Genomic DNA, 12,724 nt, shown 5'->3' with positions numbered 1-12,724 from the left:
TCACTTGCCTTGAAAATGATGAAACCCTGTAGTTTAGACCAGGTTTGACATCATTTTACTCGATTAGTTGTTTCTTCTTTTTTTCTAACTGATGTTATGTAGACTTTTTAGGAATTTTGGTCCTAGAGTTGTAAACACATTTTGTTGGGCACACCTTGTGGCAACTGACATTTCCTATTTCCAGCTAACTGATGTGTTGTTTGCAACTATGGTTGTTTGCAACAAGTGCCAATGTATTAAGACCATAACCATAACACACAGGAGCAGAAAATAGGCCATTCAGCACATTGAGTCTGCTCCATCATTCAATCATGGCTGAGAAGTTTCTCAACCACATTCTCCCGGTTTCTCCCTGTAACCCTTGATCCCCTTGATACTCAAGACACTATCTACCTTTGTCTTAAATATACTCAATGACCTGGCCTCCACAGCCTTCTGTGGCAATGAATTCCATAGATTCATCACTCTCCAGCTGAAGAAGTTTCTCCTTATCTCCATTCTAAAAGATCTTCCTCTACTCTAAGGCTGTGCCTCATGTCCTAGTCTCTCCTACCAATGGAAACATCTTCCCAACATCCACTCTTTCCAGGCCATTCAGTATTCTGTAAGTTTAAACTAGATCCCACTTCATCCTTTTAAATTCCATCAAGTATAAACTCAGAGTCCTCGAATGTTCCTCATATGTTAAGCTTTTCATTCCTGGGACAGTTCTCGTGAACCTCCTCTGAACATGCTCCAGGGCCAGTACATCCTTCCTGAGATATGGGGCCCATATCTGCACACAATACTCCAGATGTGGTCTGATCAGAGCCTTATAGAGCCTCAGAAGTACATCTCTGCTTTTAGATTCAAGTCCTCTCAAAACAAATGCCATCATTGCATTTGCCTTCCTACCTACTGACCCAACCTGCAAGTTTACCTTGAGAGAATCCTGCACGAGAACTCCCAAGTCTCTTTACACTTCAGACTTCTGAATTTTCTGCCCATTTAGAAAATAGTCCATGCCTCTATTCTTTCTACCGAAGTGCATGACCTCACTCTTTCCCACGTTGTACTCCATCTGCCACTTCTTTGCCCACTCACCTGTCCAAATCCTTCTGCAGCCTCCCTGTGGCTCTACCTATCTTTGTATCATCTGCAAACTTACCTAGAATGCCCTCAGTTCCTTCATTTAGATTGTTAATGTATAAAAGTAAAAGGTTGTGGTCCCAACACTGAGCAGAACACCACTTGTCACCGGCTGCCATCCTGAGAAGGACCCTTTTATCCCCACTCTCTGCTTTCTCCCAGACAGCCAAGTTTCTATCCATGCTAGCATTTTTCCTGTAACACAGTGAGCCCTTATCTTACTCAGTAACCTCCTGTGCCGCACCTTGTCAAAGGCCTTCTTGAAGTCTAAGTAGATAACATCCATTGGCTCTCCTTGGTCTAACCTGCTCCTTACTTTCTCAAAGAATTCTAGCAGATTTTTCAGGCATGACCTCCCCCTCGATGAAATCATGCTGACTTTGCTCTATTTTACCATACACTTCTAAGTATTCAGAAATCTCATTCTTCACAATGGATTCCAGGCTCTTACCCATGACCGAGGTTGGGCTGTAATTTTCTGTCCTTTTGCCTTGCTCAGCTTGCCCCTTGATAGTTTTGAATTTTTACGATATTACTCATGCCTTCCACAGTGAAGATTGATGCAAAGTAATTGTTCAGTTCTTCAGCCATTTCCTTGTTCCTCACTATTATCTCTCCAGCGTCATTTTCCAGTAGTCCAATGTTCACTTTTGCCTCTCTTTTGCCCCTTATATATCCAAAGAAATTCTTTATTTTACTGGCTAGCTTATCCTCATATTTAATCTTTGCCCTCCTTATTTCTTGTTTTGTTGCCTTCTGTTGGTCTTTGTAAGCTTCCCAATCCTCTGGTTTCCCACTGCCCTTTGCCACATTATATGCTTTCCCTTTTGCTTTTACACTGTCCCTGATTTCCCTCATCTGCCATGGTTGCCTCATCCTCCCTGTACCATGCTTCTTTTCCCTCGGGATGAATCTCTGCTGTGTCTCCTGAATTACTCCCAGAATCCCCTGCCATTGCTGTTCCTCTGCCTTTCCTGCTAGGCTCCTCTCCCACTCAATTCTACCCAGTTCCTCCCTCATGCCTCTGTAGTTGCCTTTATTCAGCTGTGTTTTCGTTACCTCTGATTCTATCTTCTTCCTCTCACATTACGGAGTAAATTCAACCATGTTATGATCACTGCCTCCTGAGGTTTCCTTCACCTTAAGTTCCCTTATCATGTTTGCCTCATTGCACAACACCAAATCCAGTATTGCTTGTTCCCTACTGGGCTCCACCACAGGCACCTCCAAAAAGCCATCTCATAGACAGTCCTCAAATTCCTTTTCTTGCACTCCACAACCAACCGAATGTTCTCAGTCCACCTGCATATTGAAACCCCCCATGATCACTGTAACTTTGCCTTTCCTCCATATTTTTTCTATCTCCTCATGCATCTTGCACCCCAGCTCCTGATTACTGTTCGGAGGCCTGTACATAACTCCGACTATGGATTTTTTTACCTTTGCAGTTCCTCAATTCTACCCACACAGATTCTATACCATCTGACCCCAATTCATTTCTTACTATTGATTGAATTTCATTTCTTACTACTAAGGCAACCCCACCCTCTGCCCCCCTAATAGGCAACCTAATAAGGCAACCTAATAATACTAATAAGGCAACCTCTGCCCCCCCAACTATCTTTCCAATAGGGTGTATATCCGCAAATATTCAGCTCCCAATCTTTATCCTCTTGCAGCAACCTCTCTGTGATGCCCATCACTTCATATCTGTCAATTTCGATCTGTGCCACAAGCTCATTTACCTTATTCCTTGTATAACAGATATAACACCTTCTGTCCTGTATTAACCATCCCTCTTCTTATTGTCATTTATTTGTCCAGTGTGCTTGAAGTTTGCTTGCTAACCCTTTCCATTCACTCTGTCCTATTTGTGTCTGTGCTGGAGATTTTAATAACTTTTCCTGAGTTCTGCAGTCTTACCTCCTCATTTAATTTGGATTTTCTAATTTCCCTTTTAACTGAGCCCACCACACCCCCATTCAGTTTAAAGCCCTGTCTGCAACCCTAGTTATGTGATTCACTCAGACTCTGGTCCCAGCACAGTTCAGGTGAAGACCGTCCCATCGGAACAGTCCCCCCCTTCCCCATTTCTGGTGCCAGTGTCCCATGAATTCAAATCCATTCCTCCCACACCAATCTTTGAGCCATGCATTTCCCTGCTTTCTCTTATTAACTCTGTGCCAGTTAGTTTGTGGCTCCGGTAATAATCCAGAGATTTAGTTCCTAGCTGTTGATACTCCTTTTGCCGAACATCTGGCCTAGTTATAATTATGTTATTGGTACCTATGTGGACCACAGCCACTAGATCTTTACCCTCCCACTGAAAGTTCCTCTGCAGCCTGAATGAGATATCCAGAACCCAAGCACCAAGCAGGCAACACAGCCTTTGGGGACTCTTGATCCCGGTCACAGAGGACAGTGTCTGTGCCTCAAACTATACTATCCCCAGTTGCAACAGTATTCAACAGTATTATGGTCTGTTTGAATGAGTCTTATCAAAAAATTTACATCATGCAATAAAAAAATCACTAATGGCTTTTGCTGCCAGTTCCAAACCACTTGTGTAAATAATTGGTTACAGTTGCTTGCTCTACTTTTATACTCAATACTTACACATCACTGGACAGCAACCAAATTGCTAACTAATCAGCAATATGACATTTGTCATCTGCAGTCACTCTATTTCAAGATAAAATAGAAAGCAATGCAAAGTTTTGCATTTTTGGATATACACAAAAATCTACTAGAAAAATGAAATTTCGTGAACGAAAAGCTATCAATTGTTTGAGCAAGTATCAGATCAGAAATAGAAACTCAAATCTCATTGAACAACAGTTAGCCTTTTGGGCTTAGTCTTTTTTCCAATAGTTGAAAAGAAATCAATGGATAAGTTGGCATTTATATGCAGCATTCATGCACCGGATGTTTCGAAGCACTGCAGAGATCACGAAGGTCTTTTGAAATATAACCGCTGTTGTAATGTAGGAAATGTAATAGTCAATTTTATGTACAGCAGCTCCCACAAAATTAATTGTTATAATTGATGTGGGTTTGCCTGCAGCAGGATATATTTACCTGATGTAGTAATGTCAAGGTTATTTCTCATAATAAGAGAAACTAGGTGTGGATAGCTGTTATTAAAGAATCTGACATGTTTATTGCAGTTGGCTATTCAGTTTTATATTATCTTCCTTGACAAATAATTGCCCTGGTTATTATTAGGCTACTCAGTTACAGCAAACAGTATGCTCCTAGAAGCTGTCATGCTTCAAATGTTCCTGAAGAAGATAGAGTCTGTAATCTCTATTACCTCATGATACAGAGGTAATATCATGAGCATGTCTCTTAAGGAACTAATGACAGTGAGACATAATGCAGCTATGATGACAGTATAATCTGTTTTTGTAATGTTGACTGAGGGATAAGTATTGGTCAGTACATCAAGGGTAATCCCCCACCTCTCTTCAAGTTAGCACTCTAATATCCAACAGAGCAGGCAAATTGGGCCACAGTTTAACATTTCACCTGAAAGCTGGCACCTCCAACTGATTAGATTAGATTATCTTACAGTGTGGAAACAGGCCCTTCGGCCCAACAAGTCCACCCCAACCCACCGAAGCGCAACCCACCCATACCCCTACATTTACCCCTTCACCTAACACTACGGGCAATTTAGCATGGCCAATTCACCGAACCTGCACATCTTTGGACTGTGGGAGGAAACCGGAGCACCCGGAGGAATCCCACGCAGACATGGGGAGAATGTGCAAACTCCACACAGACAGTCGCCTGAGGCGGGAATTGAATCCAGGTCTCTGGCTCTGTGAGGTAGCAGTGCTAACCACTGTGCCACTGTGCCACCGTGCCGCCCACAACTGTGCAATACACCCTCAGAACTACATTAGAATGTCAGCATTGATTATTGTGTTCTCGTTCTGAGTCGAACTTGAGTCCAAAATGTGCCTAAGAAGCAAGAGTACTATGAATACAGAGCCATAATTTACACTCATAAAGTAAACGATTAAGAAGTACTTGAATCATATCAGAAACAAGGGACAAAGGAGAAAACAAATGAGGAAGGAGTTGCTGGAGAACTTCATGACCTGCTTAAAAGAAAAATATGAGATTGCTAGCTGACTCAAATGTCCTTTTACACAGGTAATGCATTTCACCCCAGGCCTTTCCTTTTGGGAGAAATGCCAGAAGCCATCAGATAGAAAATTAGGTTGGCAGATTTTGTAAAGTTAACGCAAAGCAAATTTACTTGAACTTGTGTGGTTTATAATGACTCCTTAAGTTTTTTTAAACTTAGTACATAAAACAAAATATATTCCTACATCATATACTGAAGTATTGCATAACCTGCATGTCCTATTCATATTTTCTTGCATATGTCTTAATTAAATTAAATTTTATCGCAATCAGTATTAATTAGTATTTTTTAAGTGGGGCTGAAATTGTTTATTAAGATAAAGAACACTTAGAGTAAATTCAACAAGTAAGTGTACCATCTTTGCATATAACAGGCAACAGGCTTAATAAATCAAGAGGAATATGATACATACAATAATTTTCTTTATTTAACCTAGTTTTCCAATTTTTATACACCTCTGGTATAGATGGGACTTGAATATATCCTTCTAGACCAAGGAGGGTTCGTAAATACACAATACTGTACTTAGGTCCGTAAGAAACACTTTTCTACTTGACAAAGTTATCCTTTGGGCCCATCAAGTCAGATTATCATCCCTTTTTTAGTACCTCATGACTCATCAGTACTTTTAGGGAAACAGCTGTAAAGACAGACAAATCGATTGACCTCACTGATCAAAGAGAGGGTCACTTTTATATCGTAGCTTGTGAATCAAAATCTGTGAGAGCAGATTTCATTTAAAGGTATGGTTGGGATGGACTCTCTCAACACTGTGTGATAGAGAATATAATTACTTTACCTGTTAGCTTCACTAATTATCAGTTTGCCTCTGTAACATCATAAACATAAAGCTGTACAGCATGGAAACAGACCCTTCGGTTTAACTCATCTGTGCTGATCAGATATTCTAAATGAATCTAGTCCCATTTGCCCGCACTTGGCCCATATCCCTGTAAACCCTTCCTATTCATATTCCCATCCAGTAATTGTGCCAGTCTCCAGCACTTCTTCTGGCAGCTCATTCTATACACTCACCACCTTCTGCATGAAACAGTTGCCCCTTAAATCCCTTTGAAATCTTTCCTCTCTCACCTTAAACCTATGGCCAATGGTTTTGGACTGTGCTACCCTGGGGAAAATACCTTGCCTATTCATCCTAGCTATACCCCTCATGATCTTATCAACTTCTAAAAGGTCACCCCTCAGCCTCTGACATTTCAAGGAAAGCAGTCCCAGCCTATTCAGCTTCTCCCTACAGCTGAAACCCTCCAACTCTGACAAGATCTTTGCAAATCTTTTTTGAACCCTTTCAAGTTTCACAAAATTCTTCCTTATAGCAGGGAGACCAGAACTAAACACAATATTCCAAAAGTGGCCTAACCAATGTCCTGTACAGTCGCAATATGACTTTCCAGCTCCTATGCGCAATGCACTGGCCAATAAAGGCAAGCATACCAAACGCCTTCATCAGTATCCTGTCTACCTGTAACACTACTTTCAAGGAACTATTAACCTGCACTCCAAGATCTCTTTTTTCAGCAACACTCCCCAGGATCTTACCATTAAGTGTATAATGCCTTTCCAAAATGCAGCTGCTCACATTTATCTAAATTAAACTCCATCTGCTACTCCTCAACCCATTGTCCCATGTGACCAAGGTCCCGTTGTACTCTGAGGTAACTTCTTCGCTGTCCACTGCACCACCAATTTTGGTATCATCTGCAAACATATTAACCATACTTCCGATGTTCGTATCCGAATCATTTATATAAATGACTTAAAACAGGGACCCAGCACTGATCCTTGTGGCACGCTGCTGGTTACAGGCCTTCAATTTGAAAAGTAAACCTCCATCACTACTCTCTGTTTCCTACTTTTGAGCCCGTTCTGTATCCAAATGGCTAGTTCTCCATGTATTCTATGTAACTTAACCTTGCTAACCAGTCTTCCATGAGAAACCTTGTCCAATGCCTTACTAAAGTCAATATAGATCACGTCTACTGCTCTGCCAATCCATGTCAGCAATTGTACATTATTCTACAGAACTTATGCAGACCCTTGTGTTCAATCTGGCCATTTTTGTTTAGTCATTTGTGGGATGTAGGCATCACTGACTGGGCAAGCATTTCTTATCCGCTCCAAGTTGCCTTCAAGAAGATGGTGGTGAGCTGGCCTCTTTAACCATTGCAGTCCATGTGTTATAAGTAGGTCCACAATGGATGGGGAGGGGGTTGGGGTTTTGGTAGGGAGGGGTGGTGAATGGGGGTGGGTAGACCCCACAACAACAATTGAAAGGCAATATATCTCCAAGTCAGCATGGTGAGTGGCTTGGAGGAGAATGTACAGGTGGCGGTGTTTCCATATATCTGCTGCCCTTGTCCTTCTTGATGGAAGGTATAACTCCAACTAGTGAGAGATTGATTCTTGTTGACTCTAGATTTGCTCAAGCTCTTTGATGCAACACTCAATCAAATGCTTCATAACAGCAGAGACTTCACCTCATTTCGAAGAATTGAAAAATATTGTCCAATAATTTACCTCTGGGATTGCTTTATCAATCAATTTGATAAAGTATTGTGGTTAAATTAAATTGCGCCAGCATTTCCATTTTATGTTTGATCCTCGCATCATATTAAGTTAGGATAATCAAACTGTGAGTTTCTTCTTTTTTTGGTTTTACATTTTGAATGGAGGAATACTGGAGGCATCATTTAGAGATCAAGCAGTTGGTTGAGTGCCAGATGGAGTTGGTGACAGACACTAGAAACCATGTGTGAGAAACTAAATGACCAGACTTGCTTCTTTTTGAAGGCAGCTGCACATATACAAGCTTAGCTGCCCCTGTGATCTACAACTACAACCTGTCCCAAATTATCTTTGAAACAAATGGTGGGTGCCTGGTTTGAGATTGGGACTTCTGGAGTCAGGGCTCTAGCGCTATTTTAGCTAAGATGCAGAGTAATTTTGAGCCCATGGAAAGTCAGGCTGCACTATTGCATTGCACAGCATGAAGGGATCTATTCAACCCATTGTGACTGTGTTCATTCTTTCAGAGATCAGTCTGATGAGTGTCTGTCCCTCACTCTTGCCCCAAAGTATGCAATTCTTTTCCCATTCAAGTATATATTCAATTTACTTTTCAGAGTGAAACTACATCCAGGCTGTTACATTTCAAATTAACCAGTTTCAATATAAATAGTATGGATGTGACTTTTCACACATGACAGGGGCTGCCATCTTGGAGCTAAAAGTGAAGAGGAAAGTGTATGTTGCCAGCAGATGCCGATAAAATTGCTCCTGCAGCGTAGATATCATTGGACATTTACAGGAATTCTAAGGAAGAGGCTATCTGCTTGACTTCTGTATGGTTGTGGGGTTTCGGTGTTTCAGTAAGATCAGGGAAGGAAGTAAAAGAGGGGGAGGTGTGGCATTGTTAGTCAAGGACAGTATTATGGTGCAGAAAGGATGTTTGATGAGGACTTGTCTACTGAGTTAGTATAGGCTGAGGTTAGAAACAGGAAAAGAGAGGTCATCATGTTGGGAGTTTTCTATAGGTCTGTGAATAGTTCCAGAGATGTAGAGGAAAGGATTGCAAAGATGATTCTGGAGAGAAGTGAAAGTAACAGAGTAGTTGTTATAGGGGTTTTAACTTTCCAAATATTGACTGGAAATGCTATAGATCAAGTACTTTAGACGGGTCAGTTTTTGACCAGTGTGTGTAGGAGGGTTTCCTGACACAGTATGCTGATAGGCCAACAAGAGGCAAAGCCACATTGGATTTTGTACTGGGTAGGTGTTAGATTTGGAGATAGGTGAGCTCTTTGGTGATAGTGACCACAATTCAGTTACATTTACTTTTGTGATGGCAAGAGTTATAATTGAGGGAAAGGCAATTATGAGGTGATTAGACAAGATTAGAATGCATAGGATGGGGAAGGAAATTGCAAGGAATGGGCACAACTGAAATGTGGAGCTTATTCAAGGAACAGCTACTGCATGGTCTTGATAAGTATGTACCAGTCAGGCAGGGAGGAGGTGGTCAAGTGAGAGATCTGTGGTTTCCTAAAGGAGTTGAATCTCTTGTCAAGAGGAAGAAAGAGGCTTATGTAAAGTGAGGTGTGAAGGCTCAGCTAGGGTGCTTGAGAGATGTAAGTTAGCCAGGAAGGACCTGAAGAGAGAGCTATAAAAAGCCAGGAGGAGACCTGAGAAGTCTTTGGCAGGTAGGAACAGGGAAAATCCTAAAGCTTTCTACAGGTATGTCAGGAATTAAAGAATGGCTAGAGTAAGATTAGGGCTAGTCAAGGACAAGGACGTTGTGCATTGAGTCCGAAGAGATAGGAAGGGCGTGGAATGCCCTGCCTGCAACAGTAGTGGACTTGCCAACTTTAAGAGCATTTAAATGATCATTGGATAAACATATGGATGATAATGGAATAGTGTAGGTTAGATGGGCTCCAGACTATTTTCACAGGTCAGTGCAACATCAAGGGCCGAAGAGCCTTTACTGAGCTGTAATGTTCTATGTTCTATGTATCCTGAATATTTCCTTCCTCATCCTCTGACTCAAGCTTACTAACAGCTGCCTTGCCATCCACCAGGCTCCATTGCACAAACTGCCCCTGTTATTCACTACCGAGCCTCCAGTAGCCTGTCCATCTACCCTGACAATGTCCATGCTTCTCCTCCAGGTATTGTCTTGGGCACATGTTTTGACCAGATACTGATAAGCTACTTCAAGTCTGTACACTGCGGTTCTGCTTCAGCTCTGTAACGCTACAGAAATTCCTTTTCTGCCAGACTGTCACACTGCTGTTAATTATTGACACACTGACTTTCAACAAATTGCAGTTGGCTACATCGCCGTCTAATGATATAGTTTCCCAATATCTCTTCTCGTCCTGCCTCTCATCCTCTCCATAACAGCCTCAGTCTCTTCTAATTTTTGTTTCAGTTCTTCTATCTCTTGTTGAGAATTCTTTTCTTTGATGTGCCATTAATGCCTTTCCAATAGATCTCTGCATTCACTCATCAGCTCTCTGGACTGGGTTCTCACAACTGAAAATTGTCTGGACTCACCATTCCTTGAATAGAACCTTCTTTTCCAAGTCAATTTGAATTGCCTGTTCCATTACCTGTTGTTTCTTGATTTTCAAACCCCTAGCTGATTCATCAATTATCTGAAGATCTTTATTCCTAATTTCCCTGCTCTGTTGGGTTTATTCTTGATATCGGCAAGGCAGTTCAAACAATGGAATATATCCAATACTCTTTATTAAAGAAAACTACCAAAAAGGTTAAAAACCACGCAACACTAGCTTTCAGAGCACTGCTCCTACATCAGGTGGTTGAAGGAGCAGCGCTCCAAAAGCTAATGCTTCCAAATAAACCTGTTGGGCTATAACTTGGTGTTGCGAGATTTTTAACTTGTACATCCCAGTCCAATTCTGACACCTCCAAATCATGACTACCAAAAAATGCTGCAAAACTCTTAGCCATACAATGCTTACATTCACTAGTGAACCTGATAACATGAACTTGGTCAAAGGTTAAACCAGAACAGCTGATGAGCCTGCTCTGTTCCAACCTCCAGCTACGAATAGGACAATCCCCAGAGCTAGCTAACCATGCTCTGAAGTAAGCTTAATGCTCTTTTTTCTGTACAGACTGACTGTGTGTTCAAACTTTGACATTATTGAGTATCTGACAAATGGTCAGTTTGACCACCAGTGAACGTCGCAAGTGTTTCATTTACCACAGCCACTTATGATTAATTGTTCATTAAGACTTATTTGTGTCTCCTGGAAAGAGGCTTATCGTTTGGTCTTAATGAACTTTGACCTCAGGCCAGTCTATGCGTGCTGCTCACCACCTTTGTGTCAGCGAATTAATTGCATGATGTTTACACAGTTCAATTCTATGCCAAACATAAATCTAAATGACAAATAGTCCACATTATCACATCTGATTCACTGTGTCTGTTTCAAATCAAGACTCCAGTTTTTCACAGTTACTGTGACAGTTTACTTCATTACCTCAATCCAATCACACGTGTTTGAAGAAACAAATGGAATGACTAAACCAGTTAACCTTTTTAGTCATTAAGTCACCACTGGGCTTCATGTGATTTTCTTACTCATTTCATTAAATTTCCGCACACCCAGTAAATTTTAATTTAATATCTAGAATGGTGCTGGGGCCTTTTAAGCATATCTCAGTTAGGCCTCAATGAGACACCAGACAGGGTGGCTGCCTGGCTCCTTTCCTAACACCCCATACAATTACTTCCGACACCTTCTGGCTCCCGCCTGTCTCCAAAAGCCTTGTAAAATTTCCACCTAGACTTTCTCCCATTGTCTGGATGCTGAAAGCAAAACAAATTTTGCCTTTGCCTGTCAAATATGATGACAGATTCACATGTGCTGGCAGCTCTATATATGAATGGAAATGTAAATCTCCCAATGTTGTAAGAAACACTCCTCAAATCATATTATCAAAATGAAGAAATGAAAGTAGTGTTGATCAACATTTAGAATGTCTAATACTTCTTGACTTTTGTTTTTGTCAGGCTAAATCTCAATGACATGTCACTGTAATTTCCTAACTATTTATAACTACTAAACCCAGATGTTCCAGCAAACACTTCTCTGTTTATTTATAGCAAGTTACTGAGCAGCTATTTTAAAACTAAATTGAAATCATGCTAAGAAGCAAAAGCAGAACAAAGTCATGTATATTTGTACTTAACCAAGCTGACTCTTAACTAAATTATCCTACAATCATTGCAGATTTCTATTGGCAATGATTCAATGTTGACACAGAATAAAACTTGACTCGTACATTTAAATAAAATTGATTCTACAGGTATTTCCCAGGATTTATCAGTTATGAGTTTCTCCATGGTAGTACTTAGCAAAGTGTTTCCTACTGTGACTCAATTTCAAGGATTCCAGGCTCTCGCTTTGGGAAACTCTGCACCACGGTGCCTAATATTATCACCTTTCTTATCTGATTACATATTGAAATGAAATATGTCGTACTGTTAAGGAATTTGTTTGGCACAATGCAAGAAAGATATGTGCAGACATATTCCATACATAGAGATATTTTTTATGATCAAGGTAAATCAAAGCCCACTTTTGCAAGCAACCTTATCATGCCTGAATTGCCTGCATGACTGGAATACTGAAGAGTTAAGTGGAATGTTTTTAAAGGTCTAAGTAATTGGAAATACTGTTTTTGTAATTTAGGTAACTAGAAAGATAAGATTTTGATAAATTGTTTGACTGGCAGAATGAGTAGACTCATTAGTTCTTAGATATATAAAGAGTTGGCATTACTCTGTGGATTTGCAAAACTGGATATTGCATTCCACCTGACATTACATAGGGATATAGGAATCAGAGAGAGAATGGTAAGTGTATGAAGCTATGGTAAGGCCAG

The sequence above is a fragment of the Chiloscyllium plagiosum genome, unplaced genomic scaffold (genome assembly GCF_037043375.1).
Source record: "Chiloscyllium plagiosum isolate Xiang-an unplaced genomic scaffold, Cpla_swu_hap1 HiC_scaffold_12, whole genome shotgun sequence".
In the NCBI taxonomy this organism is placed as follows: Eukaryota; Metazoa; Chordata; class Chondrichthyes; order Orectolobiformes; family Hemiscylliidae; genus Chiloscyllium; species Chiloscyllium plagiosum.
This window is presented reverse-complemented; position numbering follows the sequence as displayed.